Here is a 22,545-nt window from a genome sequence, read left to right on the forward strand (position 1 = left end):
AGCCGATTCCCAGCAAAGAGAGAAGGAACTCTTTCTATGAAATGTCCAGAATAGGCAAATCCATAGAGACAGAAAGTAGATGTGTAGCCTGGAGCTATGGAGAGTGGGGGATTAAAGAGTATGTGTTTCTTTTGAGGGTGATGAAAATGTTCAAAAATTGACTGAGGTGATGGTTGTACAACTGTGAATACACTTGAAACCACAGACTTGTACACTTTAAATGGGTGAATTGTATGGTATATGAATTAGATCTCCATAAAATTGCTACAAAAACAAGAAAGAGTTAGTGGGGTAGGGAGCGGGGAACAACTTCCCATAGGTACAATTCTTTTGTCCACAGAACCAAAGGTCTTCTCAGATCCTCCCCTAAGAACAAAAGTAAGAGCTAAGGTGCATGAGGTACTTCAAAGAGGAGAAAACTGCAGCACAGAGAGGCTAATTCTCCTGCCTAAAGTCACACAGCAGTAAATGGTGGTTAAGAGCTTGTGCTCTTAACCACTGGGCTGTACTGCCACTGACTGATAAAGTAAATACTTTCTTGGGGCACCAGGGAAGGAGGAGAAAATACTTCAGGAAAGATGTGTGTACTTGACACTTCTAAACAGAATAACTGAAGCACCTGTCGTGGAAAAGAACAGACCTTTGCTGCATTTCAGTGCACGACCCTAGTGAGGAGTCATCTTTTCTGGGACTGGGTCTGTCAAGGTCTTAATCCGTCTCAGTGTCTGCACCCTGGTCTCCCTGCTCTGGCTATTTCTCAGGGTCCCCTGAGGCAGGGGAGTCTGGAGCCAACAGAAGTCGATCTGATAAAGATCCAACTCTCAGGGACAGGCTCCGGCGCGCTGCAGACTCCGCAGACGTCTGCAGAAGGGCTGTAACTCAATAGAGAATTCTGTTAATATGGTTGCTGCCTGCTCTAACCCCCTCAGCTCATCTAACCACTATGGAGATAACAGAGGCTGGAGGCTACCGGGTCCTGATTACATTTCCTCCCCTCTCGCTGCCCTAAAAAAGATGGGCTTTGTCAGGCTTCTGCTGCCACCTACAGCAGCTGCAACACAAGGCATGTCTCCAGCCAGACCTGGAGAAACAGAGCAGGGCAGTTCAAGGGAGAAACGGGTCACCAGGGGCCAAAGTCTGAGATCTGACGTTGAAGGTCTTCTCATACCCTCAGGCCAGGCAGAGGAAAAATACACAAGAGCCTTCTCCCCATCCTTCCCCTGAAGGGGCCCCATCCCCTGAACACACCAAATGGAAGGGAGGACCAGCTCTCCACCCATGGGGCTGAAGGGCATCCATACCTCTTTTGATGCCCTGAGGACATTCCAATTCCTCTGCCCACACTGGTGCCCTCTGTACCATCTCATTCACCCCCTCCTCTGAAAAGCCCCTTTCCATTACCTCTGCTGGTTTAGCTAAGCCCACAGCCCCCTTATGCTCACCCCACTGATCACCTGCCTGTCTCTCCCAATAATAATCAGACTGACATTCACTGAGCACTGACCATGTACCACACACTGTGTTTAAAGATCTGTATGCACCATCTCATTTAATACTTAGAAGGAAGATTATTAGAAGGGTTATTATGGCCTGCATTTCACAAATGAGAAAACCAAGGCTCTGAGGGGTTAAGTAAGTTAGACAAAACCAGCCTGGGGTTTGAACTCAGCCCCATTTTCCTCCAGAGACAACTTTTTTAACATGCAGGGTTCAGCCTGCCTCCCTCCCTCCTCCCTTCACCAACCCTTTTCACTTGATGGACGGGGTGAACATATAGTTCTTCTGCTATTTATCGATTTAGAAACTTGGGAGCCTGCTTGGCTGGGAAATGGATAATCATGTTTTCATTTGAAAGGTTCATGTAATGTTGAAACCAAATGTTGGAAAATATATTAGAAATTATTATGGCTGGTCATTGGAGAGAAACCACTGGGATGTAACTTCTCTTAGTCACACATTTCTTGTCTTCACAGTCTATTTCTCAAAGACTGGGGCAGGATAAGGTAGGTAAGGTAGAGCAAACAACGTAATCTGAAAGGCAACTCATAATTACAGGATGGAAACTGGCTTTGGGTAGAGCAGCAAGCCTGTGAACCAGCTGTGTGGGGAAGATGTTCCTGCCCCGAGAGCTCATGGAATGAGAGGTTACCCTGCCAGGTGCTGACAGGACCACTCCACCTCAATCGCACCAGACCTGGAGCATCCAAAGGTAGGTCCACTCCCTGAGGGACTCTGGATGAGGAGAGTGTGTCTGGGAAGGTGTCCAGGGGTGGCAGAGAACTAAGTCATGATGGGTCATATGGCAAAAGTCAAAGAACTCAAAGAGCTGCCTGCCAACATTTGAAGGATTGATACTTGAGGGAATAGACCTACTCTTTTCTCCCTGAGGACAGGTCCAGGCAAATGTGAGGATAGGAAGAGAGGAGAGACAGCAAAAGACTGGTACCTGGCACATCATAAGCATGGAATAATATTTGCTAAATTAAAGAATGAAAGGATGAGTGGCCGTTAGGAGGGTGGATTCTGAAGTCAGAGATTCCTCAGTTCAAATCTTCACTTTGCTCCTTGGACAAGTGATCCAATCTTTCTGAGCCTCTGTCTGTCCATCAATGAAGACTTAAACTTTCAAATGGGGACCTGAACCATCGGTAAGGACTATCGAGCATAAGGGGGCAGGAATCTGAGACCTGGGCAAAGAAAGTCCATCAAAGGGGACACAAGGTGATTCCGTCTGTGCCAGGACAGGATGACCGACCACACAACCTACAGTGGTCATTTCTCTGCTTTTTCTATCCAAAATAAGACAGATGTTTGAGCACCTCTTCCGTGTACAGCATTAGACCCAGGTACTGGTGGGGGGGGGGGGGAGTCCAAACATGAAATATGACCTGGTTCTACCCTTAGAGGGCTTAAAATCTAGAACCTAAGAGAAAACAAACTGGCTGAAATGGTAGAAGACGGAACAGAGCCAGACTGGGCAGCCACCATCAGCATCACTTGAGATGCTTGTAAAAAGGCAGACCCAGGGCCAGGGAAGACACAGTAAAGCAGAATCCCCAGAGGGTTGGGTTCTAGAAGCTGCATTTCATTGAGCTTCCCAGGAGCCACTTATACACACCAACACTGAAAACTAAATTAGCACTTCAGAAAAAAAAGAGCCACCAGTCCCACCATGGCCAGAGGCTTCATGGAAGAGAGATTCCGGAGCCAAGCACGAGGGCAATATGTGGGGAAGAAGCCATGTGTAATAGAGGGTGAGGGGCATGAGACCCATGATTCCAGATTGAGATGATGTGCATCATTTGCTGGGACCACCTGTCAGAAGAGAATATCACAAGATGATGTCCCATTTCTCAAATGCATCCATTTCCCTCCATTCCCACTGTCAACAGCCTTGTCCAAAGTACCACCATCTCCTGCCTCAACAATTGCCATAGCCACCCAAATGATCGTCCTGGTGCCACATCTCCCCTGCCCCCGCCACACACCCTCAGAGTAGCCAGTGTGACCTTCTAAAATCACAAACAAATTGAACAATGACTAACACTCACCCACTGCCACCACCAATTAAATTTTCCCAACCTCTGCTCTTAGAATAAAATTCAGTGCCCTTAACAAGACCCTCACTGACCTCCAGGGTCTGGCCTCTGACTGCTCTTCCTCAGGCTCACTCACTGCAGCTACTCCAACACTCTCTATTGCTCAAAAATGCTGCCTTCTTGGAGATGCTTTAGTCAATCACCTACCTATTCAAATCATCATTCCCCCTAAACTATTTCATCACCCTATTTCTCTTGGGTCAATTATCAGAATCTGTAAACCCTCTTGCTTAAATTTGCTTCTTAATTGTCTGTCTCCCCAGCCATACTGCAAGTTCCAGGAGGGGAGCAGGAAATCGGTCTCCCTCACCATTGAATTCCCAGCACACGGAACACGTGGCACATAGGTGAGGCCCAAGTATTTTCTGAATCTACAAAAAATGTGTCATTTGCAAGAGGCCTTGAATGCCAAGCTAAAGAGCAGGGAGATTTGCCAAGAACTGCACAGCAGGGACAATACCCAGCATGATGAAAGAAGCGCCTGTGTTATCTGAGTAAAAACCCCAGAGGATTTCAAAGATAATAAGAGCAAAGTAAATTTCAAGAGTGGATCTAAATTCACGAACCCCAGTGAAAGCTGAAAATTACCATCCCAGCTGGTAGAAATGTCAATTCAAACTTCATTTATAAAACCATTTCAGGCTCTGATTGCTAAATTATTATTTCATATGAGAATGAGCATTGTCTGGATAAAAAGCAATGGCAAAAGTAAAAAATTCAATTTACTCAACATCCCCCTCCCTGAAAAAAATATTTTAACATTAAAAGTTACTCCAGATAATTGCACATATAAATATCACTTAGTGCAGATGTTGTGTATAAAATGTAATTATTACTCATGGAAAATCAATGGTGGCAAATGATAAAATCCATGATCTGGGTCTTTCTGCTGAACAGAAATGTATTAGTGCTTTGGCTTTGGTTTATGTGCTTTTTAATTGAAAATGATCTCTAACTAGAAATGAGTTGCAACACAGGGATGAAGCATCCAATTGCAAATAAAGATGTAATAACCACCAAACTCTCTGGCAATGCAGGGAGTTCAAAGCAAAGCCATTTGTCCCGATAGCAATCCCTGCTCCTTCTCACTCACATCCTGGGTACTCACTCTGCATCAGCCTTGTGGTCAAAAGCAGTAAACAAGATAGATCCTCATTTGCTTGCACATGTCCATCAGGAGGAACCTTAAGTAGCAGAATGACTGAGATTAAGGAAAAAAACAGAGTGCTGAGATTAAGGGAAAAAACAGGGTGCTGAAATGCAGTGTGACGAGAGAGGCCAGAGTAGATGGGGAGGCCTCTCAGAGACCGGGGCATCTGAGACCATACTGAATGGTGAAAAGGAGCCAGACATGGGAAGATAGGGAAGTGAAAATAAGCAAAGATGCCTACAAGGAGGTAGGAGACTCTAAGTATGTTTGGAACATAATGAACAGGCAGGGAGAGGGGTCACTCTATGACCACATTTGCTGTTGGGTCTTTTAATCACATTTACCCATCTTCATTTCTGAAGTCTCTCAACTGGTCTACCCCAGATGCACAGCAAGCAAAAGCTACTGGGTACCTGCGATGAGCCAAATGTTTCTGTCCTCCCAAATTCATATGTTGAAATCCTAACCCCCAAGATGATGCTATTAGGAGGGGGCACCTTTGGGAAGTGATTAGGTCATGAGAGCAGAGTCCTCATGAGTGGGATCAGTACTCTTATAAAAGAGACCCAGAAAGTTCCCTCAGCCCTTCCACCATGTGAGGACACAGTAAGAAGACACCAGGTCCTCACCATCACCAAATCTGCTGCTGCTACTTTCTTGGGCTTCCCAGCCTCCAGAACAGTGAAAAATAAATGTCCACTGTTTATAAGCCACCCAGTCTATGCCATTTTGTTATATCAGACCAATGGACTGAGACAGCATCGAGTTCCCAATTCACTACCAGCAAGGTCAGCTTTCATCACGATCCTTCTCAACCCCATTTCTACTATTCACAACCCCACAACACCAACCCAAACATGCCCACTGACTGCCAAGTGGATATGCCCCCTCTGCCATTGGCTCACAGGCCCCAGGAACATGCTGCCTCCAAGTGACCTCAGTGGGCGGCCGATGGCAAAGACCTCCTGTCCACTAAATCCCTCATCCCATAGACCACAGCCCTTGTCATCAGCTCTCCCATGCACTCCAAAGCAGGAACTCTCAGACTCAGATCTTGGGCACCTACCCAAGATCCATCAATACCCCCAGAGTAATTCATCACTGCCAAATTCTGTGCATGTGTAAAGAAAGCAAGGATACATCTAGTGCTCAGTTCTGTCACGCTTTCCCTGACACAGGCAGGTAAGGGTCTAACAGGTCTCCTCTGACACACAAGTGTCTGCTCAAGGTCACATGTTCTGCAGATTCCAGTGGCAAGAGTAGAATCCAGATGTCTGGATTTGTGGAACAACGTGTTCAATGAGGACAAGATTCACCAATGAGATGGCACAGAACTGTTTGGGAAGAAAGCATATTGAGAGTTCATACTCAGCTCCCTTTTGGACCTCTGACAAGAACTCATCCCTCTGCCTTAGGACACCATGGCACATAACCAAGAATAGAGAACAGAACACACTGTCGTTGTACTGGGGCCCCATCTTCTGCCCCCGTGAAGTCCATCACCTCACTCAAGTCTTCCCAAAGCCTCACGAGAAGCCTGTTTATCTCTGCACTTTGAAATCTTTCTATTTTCTTTCTTTTCTTTCCTCTTCCACCGTCTGTTTTCGAAAAGCCACAAATGAGACAGGTGATTAATTTCATATTTTGGCTACCACTGCAGAAATATCTTCTCTCAAACCCTTGTGAATAAAAGAAAGATTTAATCAGTCTCTAGTGTGGTTACCTTGAGTGTTCGAGAAGATCTCTGATGGAAGACAAAAAAGAAGTTTTCCAAATATTAAACTTTAATAAGCAGAGCAGGCAAACATATTGCTGCATCAACACCCAGCGTGGCCTCACTGGGGAGGAATCCGAGCTGATCTAGCAATCTCTCCAGATCAGTATTGTCATCACTCTCAGCTCTTATTACATTTACCCAACCTGGGCATCTGTGGAAAAAATTCTGTTAACTCAATCAGCACTAGGGAAAGCCAAGAGGGGTGGCGACTTTGCCAAGTTTTGCTAGGCTGATGGAAGCAATGGTGTGTGTGTGTGTGTGTGTGTGTGTGTGTGTGTGTGTGTGTGAGAGAGAGAGAGAGAGAGAGAGAGAGAGAGAGAGAGAGAGAGGAAGAGATTGAGATTCAAGGTAGAAGTTAGTTCTTATTACAGGAGGAGAAAAAACACGGAGGGAAGAGAGGGTTTGTCTTCAGGAAGGTTTCTTTTTGAGGAAGAAGACTGGAGCAACACTGAAAGTCTTGGGGATCTGAGTTTTAAGAGTCATCTAGGCTAAGAGTCAGCACGCTTCTTCTGTAAAGGGCTATACAATCTCTGTCACACCTACTCAACTCTACTATTATACCATGAGAGCAACCATAGACAACATAAGTTAATAAGCATGGCTGTCAAGCAGAGAAAGACAATTATCATATGGTTTCTCTCATCTATGGAACATAAGAACTAGGAAGATCAGTAGGAGAAGAAAGGGATAAAGAAAGGGGGGGTAATCAGGAGGGGGAATGAAGCATGAGAGACTAAGGACTCTGAGAAACAAACTGAGGGCTACAGAGGGGAGGGGGGTGGGGGAATGGGACAGGCTGGTGATGGGTAGTAAGGAAGGCACGTATTGCACGGTGCACTGGGTGTTATACACAACTAATGAATCATCGAACTTTACATCAAAAACCACGGATGTACTGTATGGTGACTAACATAATAAAATAAAAAAATATTATAAAAACAAAACAAAACAAAAAGCATGGCTGTATTTCAGTAAAACTTTATTTACAAATAAGAAAAAAGAAAAAAAAGCCAATGGACCAGATTTGGCCCATGGACTATAGTATAGCAATCCCTTATCTAGGCTCCAGAGTTGAAAGAAGTGAATAGGACACCACAGTGAATGGAGAGACAATCAAGATCAGCTTTCTCCTCCTTTAAAGGTCACTGCTTGAAGGTCAGAGGGGAAGTGCCAAGTCCCTACTCCACTTTGATAGTTGATGGTTTAGTGGGAGAAGGTAAATGTCATTTCATGCAAATGGCTCACTCATTTGACCAAAAATGCAAAGGTGTGCCCCTCAGGCCATAGGACCTTGAAAAATGCTGTACTCTCTCCATTTAAAATATTCTTTGTTCTACTTTTACTCAATTAAATCTTCTCCACCTTCAGGTATTACAACCTTCAGAGAAGACCTGTCTGGTGCTTCCCACTTAGGCCAAGCACTCTTAGCATTATGTACTTTGCCTTTATTGCAATTATGCCTTAATGTGACAGTGTCTCTTCCCTCGTTAGACTGCAAACTCCATAAGATCACATACCTAGCACTGAGCACCAAGCCTGACACATAGGAAGTACTAAGTGAACAGGCATAAAATAGACGGGTATTGAGTGTTTTAATTAGAATTAGAAACATAGATTGCTTACAATCTTTGAGTTCTCATGCAACAAATCCCTGCTGAAACCCTCAGTATCTGCAGAGAGGGAAAGGGGTGATGCAGGGGGTCCTCCCACTTGACTGTGCAGCAGCACTCCATGGAGGACTCACTGAAGCAGATTCCCAGACCCCACACCTAGAGATTTTTTAGTCAGTAGGTCTGAGACAGAACCCAAGAATTTCCAATTTCAACCAGCAACCAGGTGATGCCACAGTTTCCAATTCTCAATCCTGGCCATGAAGTAAGCTTTAAAAAAAAAAAAAAAAAAGTAAATAAATAAAAGCCAAGTTTGGGAGCCCACCCTGACCGATTAGCTCAATCTCTGATGAGGGGACATGGACATCACTTTTCATTTGGTTTTTTGTTGTTTAAAGCTCCATGGGTGATTCTAATTTACACTAGGCTTGGAAAAAATTGAGCTTTGAATGTTTATAATGCAAGAGCAGTCCTCAAAGACCAGCTTCCATACTGACTTTGGCTGGGCCCACAACGGCAGTTTGAGAACATCCTGGGTGCTTCTCTCAGGGTCTAGTTCAGGGCTGCCAGGACAGCTCCTGGGACATGTCTGAAAGGTATGTGGATGCCAAGCAGAATTTGGATTCATTAGACTAGTTAAGCATAGCAGTTGTTAATCTATTTCCATCGCTGTAGGAGTCCCATTGTATAAATACACTACAATGATTTTACACACTCTCTGCCAATGATTTGGGGCTATTATGAGTAGTGCTGCTATAAACATTCTAGTACACATCATTTGATAAATGTATGTATACATTTCTTTTGGGTAAAAGAGGATATAAAAATGCATACTGTGTGATTCTGTCTATATGAAGTTCAAACTGGGCAAAATTAACCTATGGAAGTCAGTGCTGGGGCGGGGGTGGCTCTGGGGTGCTGGTGTCCCGGATATATTCATCCTGTGATAGTTCATCAAGCTGTACTCTTGAGACTGTCTGCTTTTCTATATATATATTATACTTCAATTTTTTTTTAAAGTTTATTAAAAAGCAAAACTCGCTGTGCAGAGGTGGATGCAATGTCAGCACATGGCCTGCAGGGGGCGCAGCAGCCTCATGAACTCTGCTCTCCCAGCTTTGACTGGAATCTGGCTGGCCAGGCCTCCCTGAAGTTTCAGGGCTGCCTGGAGAGCAGCAGCTGCTCTGAGCTCACAGGCCAGAGTGCCTGGAGAAGCCAGGGCAGGGCCCAGCCACACTCACCTCCTCCAGACCTCAGCTCAGTACCTCAGCAGGCTGAAGAGTCCACTCTCAGAAGTTCTTGGCATCCCAAAACAATTCCACCTAGAAGAGAGCTCAGGATAGCAATGCTGGATTCCCAGAGCCCTTCTCTCTGCCTCACAAAGAAAGGGGCATTGTGGCTAAGAGTCAGGGCAACCCGGTTAAAGTCCTAGTGTTGCCATTGCTAGCTAGGTAGCCTTGAACACAGCCCTTAAACTCCATTTTCTGTCCTGTGAAAGAAGGAGGGGATACCACCCACCTCACAGTGTTGTGGTGTCTGGTTGTTATCAGTAGCTGTTATTTCTACCAAAGTGAAATAGACAATATAAGAGAGGGTCCTTTCTCCGTCTCCTCCACACAGTACTAAGTGATCACAGAGGGGAGGTAGGGATCCATCTACTTCGAGCCATCCAGCTCTGCCACATGGAGAAGCTGGGAACGAGTTCAGGCCAGGCCAGTGGCTGCAGCTCATGGACTTCTGATGCTAGAGATGGTGGCCGAGGTCAAGGCTGCTGGCAGCACCAAGATTGATAATAGTTGGAAACAAAGGTGCAGGCCTGAGTCTGACCTCCTTCCAGATGTTCTGGGCTTTGAGATGTCCTAGGATGTAGCACCAGCAGTGCCAAGAAGGTTGGCAACTCCCTGGAATGCCCAGATCTGGTGGAATGAAGAAGACTGCTTGGGAGCTCAGACTGAGTCCCACATACTGGCTCTGGTGCTTAATTAGCTGCATGACCTTGAGAAAGGTACCTGACCTCTCAGAGTGTGATCTACTTCACAGGGAAATCACTGACCTTACAGGATTGATAGGAGAGTCAAGTGCAGTCACTGTCAGGAACTGGCACATAACAGAGTTCAAGGAATGTTGGTTTCCCTCCTCCGGGTGGCTCTGACCTCATGAGATAATAATGGCAATAATAATGCCACCAGCTAATATGTAATGGACTTACTACATGGCATGACAGCCCTATGATAGGCACAACTGCCCCCATTTTACAGACAAGGAAATTGAGTTGAAAGACAAGGACATCATCTTGCCCAAGGTCACACAGCCAGTTAGGGCTTCAGGTAGGATTTGAGCCCAAGTCTCCTTAGTTTCAGAACTGTGCTTTTAACTCACTGAGCTGCATTACAACTTAAGCCACTGTCTTAGATCCCAGCCCTCTGGGCAAGCCCTGAGCATTAAGAACGTTTATGCTCAATTCCTTAGCCTTCTTGGGAGGAGGACAGAAAATAGCTCTCAACTTACTCCACGGTCCCTGACTGTTCACCTGAAGCACAGAGTTGAGCACAGACAAGGAAAAGGATAGCAGAAATAAGGGGGAAAACTGTATGAGGCTGTCAGTAATGTGGATTCCCATAATGCAGAAATGCCCTAACCTTCTCCCTATTCTGCCTACAGAGCTGGGAATCAGGCCCAGATCTGCTACTTCCTGGCAGTGTGAATTTAGGCAACTTAGGTGACCACTCTGTATTAGGGTGTCCTCATTTATGAAAATGTAAATACCAAAAATGGAAACTACCAGAAAAAAATCCTTGCAAGGACCAAAGGAGAGAACATGTTTGAAGTGCTTAGCAGACTACGGACATGTAAATCTGCACTTGAGTTTTAGGTACTCTATCACCACCACCATCACCATGATCCCCATTATCCTCCACTGTTACCACCATCATCATCATCCCTATTATCACAGTCATCATTTCAATAAGATTATGTGTATCAAAGACATTGCACACTAATGACAAGGAGAGATGTGGTAAAGCTCCCTGTCCTGCAAGGTAGGCATGAGCTCTGGCACCTTGGAAAACATAACTATTATCCCAGTCTTGCTCCTTAGACTCCATACACCATTGTCTCAAGCACACAAGACAATCCCAAGGACAGTAATATCGGCTTTAATGCCTCCATTTCCCCAGAACACAGTCTCTAAACCTCCCAGGACAAGAACGGGCCCCAACCCCTCCAGACCTGAGTCTCTAAGAGACAGAAGAGGGCCCAAGCCCACCTCATCCTTAGGTTCTACCCAATAATCCAGAGCGGCCCAGAGCCAATTCATGCTACCAGGTCCTATAAGATCTTTGGCTCCCTCCCTCCATCTGTTTTCCACCTCATTCCTTCACTCAATAAAATAAATAAATGATAAGCTTCTCCTTCCCAGGCCCTGTGCTAAGAACTCAAGAAATAATAGAGAAAATGGTCCTTATATGCACTCTCAGTGAGCCTTCCGTCCAGTAGGGCAGTTGGACACTAGACAGGTAATTAGTCATAGCTTCAATGGGCTCCAAGGTGGAAAGGGGGAATACAGAAAGCTTTAACAGCTTATAATGTGGAGCCTGACCTCGTCGGTAAACTCCAGGAAGCCTTCTCTGAAGAAGGGACACCTAAGCTTAGCCCTAAATGATGAACAGGAATTCTAACAGTAAAGAGATAGGGAGAAGTCAGGAAAAAACAATCTGAGAAGAACAAGTTTGTACAAAGGCCTGGAGGCACTTTGGGGACCTGAATCTCCACCGAGGCAAGAGTGTCGGGATGAAGAGAATGAGGTAGGAGATGAGGCTGACAAGATAAAAGGGGTTCTGAGTTGCTGGGTCCATCAAGCTAAATAAAGGAGGTCTGGATTTGATTCTTAAATCCCCAGAAGCCATTAAAGAAAAATTTAAGTTAAAGAGAAAAAAATATCCAACTCTTACCAATGCTTCTTTCATGCTTAGAAAGGAGAAGGGCATGGAGTCCTGGCCAAGCTCTTCTCTATCTCCTGGGACCAATCCAAGTAAAACAAGAAGAGCACTCACATTCTCTCTCTCTCTCTCTCTCTCTCTCTCTCTCTCTCTCTCTCACACACACACACACACACACACACACACACACACACACACACGGGCGGGGGGGGGAGGACAGACAGACAGCACAAGCTGACAGACTGACCAGGGAAGGCAGCGACACTCCAGGTACTTCCCTGAGCAGAGCATTGTTTCCTCCAAATCAAGAAGACCTGACAGATAACTGGCAGTTGGGCATTCCAAGCACCTGCCGCCATCTGCCCAAACCTTCTTTCCTCCAGCTTCCCCGTCTGCCCATGCCAGGGAGTCCATACTTGAAACTGTTCACTCTAAACTGTGATGGGCCTGAATACTGATGTCTGCTAGGAATACAGGCTCTCACTGGTCCCCTTGGCTCCTCTCCCCTCGCTCAGAAGACAAGACATCCAAGCTGGAGGTCAGATGGAGAACAAGAAGCTTCAAAGAGCCCCTTGTTCCTCTGTCCAAATGCTCTCTCTCCATCATGGGCAGTTTCGGGAACTACGATGACCCTGGATGGAACCCAAAGTTAGCTTCAATCACTTCGACAGCCCTACAGTCAAGTCTCCATCACTAGGACACCCCAGGGGGAAGGCAGTCTGTGTCGCACAGCATTTTTATAGGGTTTTAAGTGTTATTACTTTAAAGAATGATGGGAATAAAGCAGTTCTTAGAGGAAGTGCTTCAGGGGAGAAAAAAGAATTGTCAGAATTAGAATAAATTATTGGGAAACAGGGAGAAGGCAAACTAGCTCATATGGAATTCCTACTAGAAGCTGGGAACTTTGTGCTGCCTCTTTCAATTCTCACAACAATCTTAGGATGAAGGAACCACGATCATCTCCACTTGCCAGGGAGAGAAAATGAGGTCGAAGAGGAAATGACATCCATAAGGTTAGAGTGTTAAGTGACAGAGAAGCCACACGACCACAAATTCTAGGTCGGTCCTGACTCTTTCTTCATTCTTGTGTTCCCACAGAGGGTACACACTCACAAGTACTTCTGAAGCTCTTGACAGTATCTAAGAAAACCCCTTAAAGTAGTTCAAAGGTGATAGAGCCTCCTGGCCAAAAACCCGGGTTCCAGAGTCTGACAGCCTGGGCAAGTTACTTAGCTTCTGTAAGCCTCAATTTCTTTATCTGTGAAACAGAGACAGTGGCACTTCCCTCCTTGAGTTGTAATGAGGAATCAGCCTTAAAATCCATGTAAGTCTCTGATTATGGTACTGGGCATTTGATATGTGCTTAATTTCTGTAATAGCATCATTATTACTAAGCACTTCATTTTATACTCTAATTATAGTAGGAAACCTCTAAGATGGTCCCCAACGATCCCCGCCTTCTGGTATTCACACCCTTGTATAATCCCCTCAAGTGTGGGCTGAACTTACTGATTTGCTTCTAATGAAAGGAATGCAGAAGAGATGAGATGTCACTTCCAAGGTTCAGTTACAAAAAACCTGCACCTTCTGTCTTGGCGTTCTCTCTCACTTATTTGCTCTAATGAAAGCTGATAACCAATGAGTTGCCCTCTTGAGGGGTCCACGTGTGAAGGAACTAATGTCTCCAGCCGGCAGCCAGTGAAGACCTGAGGCTCTCAGCCTAACCAGCCTCATGTGAGTCTAGAAAGGGGTCCTGCCCAGGCAAGCCCCAAGGGGACTGCAGTTCCAGTTAACATCGTAACTACAGCCCATGAGAGATCTTGAGGCAGAATGTCAGCTAAGCCACTGTGCAACTCCTGACCCACAGAAGCCATGATAGTAAATGTTTGTTATTTTAAGTTGCTAAGTTTGGGGGTGATTTGTTACTCAGCGGTAGATAACTGACATGCTCATCCATATTTGTATTCACACAATAGGCCCTTGCTTTATCAGCAGATCGGAAGGCAAACTTCCGTTCTGATCCTGTCTGGAGCATTATGAAAGACAAATTGGCATATCCAGAAGTAGAGAGGTTCACTGTATTTCATACTACAAAACATGAAGCGTGACAGCCAGGACAACCATACAGACAAGAAGCTGTCAGTCTCCAAGATGAAATCTGAAGGGTGTGGAAACTGGAGACAATTAGATCAGAAGGAGCCTTGGAAATGTAAAGCAATTCCACTGTGTTATAAATGGGGGAGCGGGGCGGGCATGCCTTGTGGGATTAGTCAAGCAAGGCTTCCTCTAGGGGCATCTGGAGCCAGACCTGGAAAAGAGTGGTGATCACAGATCAGCAGAAACCAAGTGCATCCTGATGGACTAATGATGTCTGCCAAGAGCACTGCTGGCCCATACATCACACTTGCCACCCTGCCTGCTATTGGTGCTTCTAGAATGACTCAGAAAAAAAGGGGGCTATATCCCATTGCAGAGCCCCAAGTCATAAAGGGCCTTAAACTCTGACAGTGGGCACATTTTCATCACGTCCCCCAGTCATGCTTTGTAAACTATTTTAAGAACTCCTCTACACTGGGCCCCCAACATGAAGGCTCTTTCTGGGGATAGTACTCTGTGACACTTACATGTGACCAGTTTTGTTGACTGTGCTTAATGATGGGATGTATGTGCTCTACAGGGTCACCTCTCAGAGAAATTTCAAAAGCAAGGGATCAGAAAATGGTCTTCTGGGGCGCCTGGGTGGCGCAGTCGTTAAGCGTCTGCCTTCAGCTCAGGGCATGATCCCGGAGTGATGGGATCGAGCCCCACATCAGGCTCCTCCACTATGAGCCTGCTTATTCCTGTCCCACTCCCCCTGCTTGTGTTCCCTCTTTCACTGGCTGTCTCTATCTCTGTCAAATAAATAAATAAAATCTTAAAAAAAAAAAAGTTCCTTTAAAAAAAAAAAAAGAAAGAAAGAAAGAAAATGGTCTTCTGCTCCACAAGCTACTTACAGCCTCCAAAGAGCAAGGATTATCACCTTTCTGTTTGCCCTTTAGGACCTTGAGAATATCCCTTATCCAGGAAGCAAACTAAGCCCAAAGATGCAGGAAAAGCCATTTACCCAGAAGCTTCTGGAAGGGTAGTACAGGACAGCACGACCTGTTTCATGCACAACAGTGGTATCTGGAAGCAGGAATGGCACATATGCCCCAAACTCTACCCTGCCCCCTTAGCTGGCAGCCAAAATCAATCAAGGCATTCTTTCTTTATGAACCTGGGGGTGGTCTCAGATCCTGGGTATACACAGCACTTAAAGCACTGCTTACAATCCATCAGTGTTAGCGTGGAAAATTAGATTTGAATCAAGTGCCTGCCTTGTCTTCCTTCCTGGCTCACATGCTGAGTTTTATCAGCAGCCCTGGCTCCCTTTCCTCCACAGGCTTTGCCCATGACAAGTCACACCTCACCAGCCAGCCCTGGCTGGGCTCCAAGAGACAGGAGAAACAACCAAACACACATCTGCCCATCATCTCCTCTGCCTGAAAGCAAATTCCTTGCTTCCAAGTACAAAATGGAGTATAAGACTCTTTAAGCACACAGGAGTGCTAGGCATAAAAAAGTTATTTGTGTCCACAGCCCGAGAAATAAGGCCCACGCTACCCTGCCCCAGACACTTCATGGCTCACCTGGACCAAGAGTCTTCCAAGTCCTGGATCTCTGAAAGAGACCGGAAAAGTCATTGTGATCATGAAAAGTGACATCCCATGGGTTTATCATGTGACTCAAAGTGAAAGTTGCTAGTGTAGGACCCTAACTGGGAGAGGGGTCCCTGTCATCAGTACCTAAGAGGAAGGCTGTTATGGGCTGAGTTGTCCCCTCAAAAATTCATGCATTGTAGTCCTAGCCCCCAGTACCTCAGAATGTGACTATTTGGAGAGGGTTTTTTTTTTAAGATTTTATTTATTCATTTCTCAGAGAGAGAGCACAGCAGGGGGCGTGGCAGGCAGAGGGAGAAGCAGACTCCCCACTAAGAAAGAAGCCCAACATGGAACTCGATCCCTGGACCCCCAGGATCATGACCTGAGCCGAAGGCAGATGCTTATTTAACTGAGCCACCCAGGCATCCCTGGGGTGGGCCCTAATCCAATTTGACTGGTGTCCTCTTTAGAGAGGAGATTAGTAGGACACTCACACAGAGGAAAGACACAAAGAGAAGACAGCCATCTATAAGCCAAGTAGAGGGTCCTCAGAAGAGAACAATCCTGCAAGTCTTGATCTCAAGACTTTCAGCCTCTAGAATTTTAAGAAAATGCATGTCTGGTGTTTAAACCACCCAATCTGTGATGAATTTGTTACAGCAGCTTGAGCAAAGTGAAACAAAGGCTGACCGAGAAATTGTAGTCCAAGTGAGGTATACAGTATCTTCCTTTCCCAGGACAGAGCAAACGGCCATGACCAAGAAGAAAGACACACAGTTTGGTGGTAATCATATCCTTGAGAGCTGAGAATGTGTTTCCATGGCAGTTGTCCTATGAGACAGAATAGTGAAAAGATTCAAGCAAACATGTATGGATGTCAACTACAAGCGAGCTACTGTGTTGGGAAGGATGCTGAATTTAAGACCCTAATCCTGCCTTAGATGGCGCCCGTTTAATGGGGGAGCCAGGAAAGAAAAATCAACTCAACATGAAAAGTGCTACCACAGAGGTTGTGTGCACCAATGTGAATGTAAAGAGCAAATAAACTCCCCCATTTCCATCAGTGAGAATCTTTGAATATTTTTAGAATTAATATACTTGTTTGGGGTACCATGGACTGGTATTCAACGATGTGATCATGTATGCGACTACAACCATCATGAAGGGTAATTTAGCATTATCTATTGAAATTTTAAATGCTCAGACCTTTGATCAAGCTGTTCTACCTTCAGGGATATACTCTACATAGATTTCCTTGAAAAATATGACAAGATATATGCACAATGATGTTCACTGAAATATTGCTTCTAAGAGCAAATCAGTGGAAACAGCTGTCAAGATCAAACAAATCTTGGTACATCCAGATGATCACATATTATGCAGCCATCTCGAAGGAATAAAACTATGTGTTAGCTCTGCTACGGACAGAATTCCAAGATAAAAGAAGAGAACAGTCAAGTCACCAAAGAATGTGTTGTGTGTGACCACTTTGGTATCAATGTTCAAGGCTGTATATACACAGTCACATACTAGCATAGCCATAGATTATTTTTCCAGAAGGAATTCACAAAGCCATTGGGAAGTAGGACAGAGTGGGTTGAGGGATGGTGGTATGAGGCATTTTGCACCTTCCTATGCCATTTGAATTGGCTAATTAGGTGCATTTTTAATGTCAGCAGGGGTTGTATAGGTGACGGGATCATGGAATTTTTCTTTTCTTCATACTTGTCCGTACTTTGGAGAAAGAAGTGTGGAAATTGTTTTATATCTACACACGAGGTATAGATGGGTGAAGTGTTTACAGATGTATAACAGGTATGCGTGTGCTTTTATCTCCTCTTCCTTGAGACCTTTGAGAGAGATTAGGAGAAAATCCCCCATCAGCTTCAACCCGTGGTCAAACACTTCAACACACATCATTAGTGATTCCACAGAGCTCAGCACGGATTTCTTTTGTGTATCTCCCATTGAAAGAAAACCCAGATCACAAGCCACTCTGTGAATGTGAGATAGCTCCCATCTCTGAGGAGAATCCTGCCACCTGAGCATCTGAGTGGCCCCAAGGCCCAGCAGACCTGAGCACAGTAACCATCTCTGACTAGAGAAAGAAGGGCCTGTGGACAAGGGTCAAGGTCTTGACCTCCTGGTGGCTGAGATGGAGGATGGAGAGAGGGAAACAAAGGGAAGGGCCCAGGATGTTGAGGACCACTCTCTGCCTCTGTTTTGGGGCAAAATGCCTGATGCAAAAGAGGAAGCACCTTTGGGTTCAAGAAACGTTTTTAGGAAACTCAAGCTTTTCTGTCCACCATGAAAACAGGTAACAGATACTCTAGGGAAATAGTACGTCACCTGAAGCTCAGACTCTGTGCACAGCTCTGGGAGGAGGTACTTTGGAATCAGAGACCTAGGTTCAAATTACATCTCTACCCTCTCCTAGCTGTGTGCTCTTGGACAAGTCACCTAACTTCTCTGTGCTGACAGTCCTTGTTTTAGAAGAGGAGATGAGCAACAAACACACCAAGAAATGAAGGACATGAAAGCACCAAGCTTTGCCAAGTATCATAAAGGAAATCAAACAGATGCTGTAATAGAGCATAACAGGGATCAGGGAGGTCTCTCTGAAAAGGTGGCACTTAAAGTGTGACTCCATTGTATGAGCCAGACTCAAATTAGGATTTGAGAGGAATTTAATAAACGGACTATTTATAAAGGGGTGGGTCGGGAGAACCACAAAAGATAATACAGTGCTCTGGGGCTAGTAACAGTGGGACTCCAGGTTCTGCCACCATCTCTGAACCTGAATATAGACAGAGAGGGATTCCTGAGATCTTAGTTTAGTAATGCAGCAGCCCACAGGAGGAAGGAGGTCTATAAATGCCTTGCCCTCTCCTCCCTTTTCCTATAACCTGCTGTGACTTCCTATCGCCTAAACCCAACCAGAAGCCAGTAGACAAGGGAGCCTGGTGCTATGGTCTACCCAGAGAAGCCTCTCAAGGCACAGTGCAGGATAGAGAAGAGCAGAAAGTGGATCTGGAGAGAAGCAGATGTGCTCCATCCATTCTTCCCTCTGCACACCTGAATCTGGGGCTGGCATCTCAGAGTTGACTAGCACCTCTAATCATGCAGTCTTAACACCAATGAGAATTTGAGAATTACTTCACATACGTTGTATGTATCTGTTTAACTTTAAATGCTCGACCATTTGCTACAGACATACTTCTTCATGCAAGAGGTTTTTTTTTTCTAGAGCTTCAGATGTTCCAGGTAATCGATAATGCCGCCACTCTGACTCCAAATTAAATAACTGCACACTTATTATCCATTACTGGAAGGCACACCAGGAACTCAGCCGCCAGGAACACACAACCCCTTAAATGCTAAGCCTTCCCTCTCTCTGTTGGCCTACTACAACCCTCTGTCTACTCAGATTGGACAGTGTGAATACTGCCCCACTTAAACATATCATAATTAAAAAAAAAAAAGAAAGAAAGAAAAGAAATCAAACTCTCTTTGCTAGTCTAACCTAAATTGGGATGAAAAAATGCCAAGGCTCTGAAATTTACTCCACCAAGCTGAGCCCCCAGGGAGAGGGTAACATTTGGCTGTGGAATCAGGAATGTTTGGCTGCCTCTTCTGTCACCTGCTCCTCCAAGGGAGGTGGGGGATGCAGAATTTCAGTTCTATGGGTTATGCATTCCTTGTTCTCTTCCTACTGAGTTAAAGCAAAAAAAAAAAAAAAAAAGAATGGTCACCTAAAAGTGGGTAGGCTAGGCTGGCCACCATGATGTGCAGTGAGAAGCAAGGAGAAGCACATTTGAGGTTGGGTGAGATGAGCCCTCCACCACATGCTGTCTGCCTGAGCTGGCAAAAAAGTCACACTAAATGGCTGGGGAAAGACAAGTACCTGAGCCAGAAATGCCCTTCAGTGACACAACACGTCATTGTGACTAACACAGGCTTGGTCTCTAGGGAGCCTTTTCTGCAATCAGAAAATGTGAGGCATCCACAAGAGAAGGACCCATAAGGAATCCTTCCTGACACACAAGCCCATCAGAGGAGGTGAGAGTTTGGATAACATGTGCTATGGCTCCCTGATACAGAGCTTGCAATTGGGGTGAGCAAAAAGACAGTGACTGTGCATCAAAAACAATCTAGAGAAAATCAGAACTAACCCCATTAGCTGTCCCATCCCTACTTAGCTTCTTATAGATTAAGAGAAACAGCCAGTGCAATTACTTCAATCACTTATGCAAAGTAAGACCGTTTCCCAAATTGGAAATGACAGTCTGGGCCACCTGGTAGGGAAGACAGCCTGTCCCCGGAAGGGGGAGCTGAGCATTTCCTTCCTAGTCCTTTGAGTCTTTGCTTGGTCATGAGAAGATCATAATCATAATCAAAATCACTATCTCCTTCACCAGTACCCATCATCATCATCAAATCCACCAGTGTAAAGGTATCTAGTGGAACTTTTTAGTGGGAATTGGCTCTAGGGCCTGCAGATGAAAAGTAGGTATCAAGTACCCACATCATGTTAAGAGAGATTCCTCAAAAAGGTTGTATGGTCAAAACCTATTATCAGCATATTAAAGGTGCTGATAAGCCCTGCAGTAAAAAGACCAAATTAGCTTTGTTTCCCAAAGTTACATGACCATTATAACATGACCACCACCTTCGTAAAAAATGGCTCTGGGGTCTTATCATAAACACCCCACACAATGATGTGAGGCACACAGCTGGAAGTCAGTGGTCCCCAACCTTGGCTTTGTATTGACATCACCTGGGAAGTTTTCAAAAATACTAACATCTGATCCCCACCTCAGTATAGATGAACTGCCAACACATCAACCCGACCCCTGCCATACCCACCATGAGACCATACCTGACACTTCATCACCATACCTGACACTTCATCGCCATCCCCCAAAACAGAGCCAACACCACAAAACACTAACAGGAAATGGACATTTTGCTGAACAGTTCGGAGGTTGATAGGACAGAGGAAAACACTGTACATAATGGTGCAGAACTCCTTGACAATTTCCTTCAAAAATCTCTGATCCTTTTCCGAAATTTTCTTCCAGATGACAGCTGCTTCATGTCTTCTCTCTTCTTCCATTGCTCTCCCCACCCAATGGCCTCTAAGCCTCTATTATCCTAACCAATTCTCTTTTGAATCTAAACTTGTACAACCCACTCAGGAAGAATAGTCCCACAGGTAGCTCAGGAGCAGCACTCTGTTTTTACTCAAATTCTCCCCAGAGGTCTTGCCCCTAATCCCAAATAGCCAATCAACATATATTTTTCAAATCAACATACACAAAAATGTCAGTTACAAAAGTTGAATATGTATTCTTGCAGCTAGGTGGAGAAGCAGAAATTTTTATTAGACTGGCTGGGGGGATTAGGGAAAGGTTAACTAGGAGGGCTGCACGGAAGAGGTGAGACTCCAGCCATCTTGAGGAAAGGATTCATGTAGAGGAAACAGGAAGAACCTGGAGATGAAGGGCTGGGTCTGCAGAAATCCCAAAGGCTGAGAAAAGAGCTGGGAGAGCAGGGAGGGAGGTAGCAAATCCTCAGTGGAGCCAATAACAATACCAAGCATGAATCTTGCCCTCAGCATGTGCCAGACACTGTTCTAACACTTCATTTATCTCACTTTGCTTAAACAATCCAGTGAGATAGGTACTGTTATACCAGTGAGAGTGTAGCAGGGCTGGGATTTGAATCAAGGCAGTCATCTTCAGGGTCCATTTGCTTAACCACTACATTAAAGAGTAATGAACTAGAGCACCAATAAAAACAAGGCCAATTAAGCAGACAGAGTGACGAGGTTCTGGAGTAATCCAGAATCTTGCTACCACAGAAAGGCATTCAGACTGGCAGCATCAGCACCACCTTGGAGCTTAAAAGAAATGCAGGATCTCGGGCCTCACTCCAGACTTCCAGAATCAGATTCTGCATTTTAACAAGCACCCCCAGGGGTTCTCTTGGCACACCAAAATGTGGGTGGTGCTGGTCTAGAAGTCTGAGGTCAATAACATAAATCTAATTCAAGAAGGGAGCACTGTGGGTGGAAACAGAGCAGGTAAGAGCCCTGATGAGCTGCTGGGTGTAAATACATTTCCAAAGCCACCTACGGCTGGCAGCAGTCATTTCTGACAGTGAGCAAAACAACTGTGGTTAAGAGCTACAATCGGTTCCAAGTACTAATGGCTCTGCCACCTACTCAAATGTGTGACCTCGGGCAAGTTACAAAAACCCTGAAGACTCACTTTCCTCATCTAAAAGTGAACGCAAAGGATAGTTCCTCCTTGGGTTGTCAAGAATATTAGGTGAGAAATTCTGTACCTGGTGCTTATCATAGTGTCTGTTAACATATAACCCCTCCACAAGCACTACCCATTACTACGACGATGTCACAATTATAACTTAGGGACATTAAGCTGGCTCTGAAGGTCTCCACTATGGTACCAAAGGCTGTGAAGATGGAAGAAGGTGCAGGGAAATGCAAAGTGCAGGTAAGCTCAATTTCCTCATCTTGCATGAATGGAGTTCAAAGATGCCATTTCATTCTTGACTTTGACTATTAGAGAAACAAGGGTTACAGCATCCTTTTCAATGAAGTGAAGGGCAACCACATGTAGAATTAATAACAGGATGCCTACCTTCCAAAACAGCAGGTAAGATAAAAGCAAATCAAACAGAATTGCAGAGCCAAGAAGAGAGAAAATAAACGAAGCAGCAAGAAAAGTTCTTTTTAAGGAATTTTTTAAATGACAGCTGATCAAACA

The 22,545-nt window shown here is 45.1% G+C and overlaps 1 long non-coding RNA gene across 2 annotated transcripts in view; it reads right to left on the reverse strand.

The window, feature by feature from the left end:
* Window positions 1-7,558: 7,558 nt before the first annotated feature.
* Window positions 7,559-22,545, reverse strand: part of LOC148110542 (uncharacterized) — a 62,552-nt gene continuing 47,565 nt past the window's right edge. Inside the window, exons 3-5 of one of the 2 annotated variants that reach the window (XR_015728095.1) lie at window positions 15,743-15,773; window positions 9,378-9,458; window positions 7,559-8,406 (exon numbers count right to left, since the gene is read on the reverse strand). This is a non-coding gene — a long non-coding RNA (uncharacterized LOC148110542). The remainder of the gene's footprint in view (window positions 8,407-9,377; window positions 9,459-15,742; window positions 15,774-22,545) is intronic. The other variant, XR_015728096.1, reaches the window with a different exon arrangement.

The sequence above is a fragment of the Ursus americanus genome, chromosome 2 (genome assembly GCF_024610735.1).
Source record: "Ursus americanus isolate L20-20 chromosome 2, mUrsAme1.1.p, whole genome shotgun sequence".
Lineage (NCBI taxonomy): Eukaryota > Metazoa > Chordata > Mammalia > Carnivora > Ursidae > Ursus > Ursus americanus.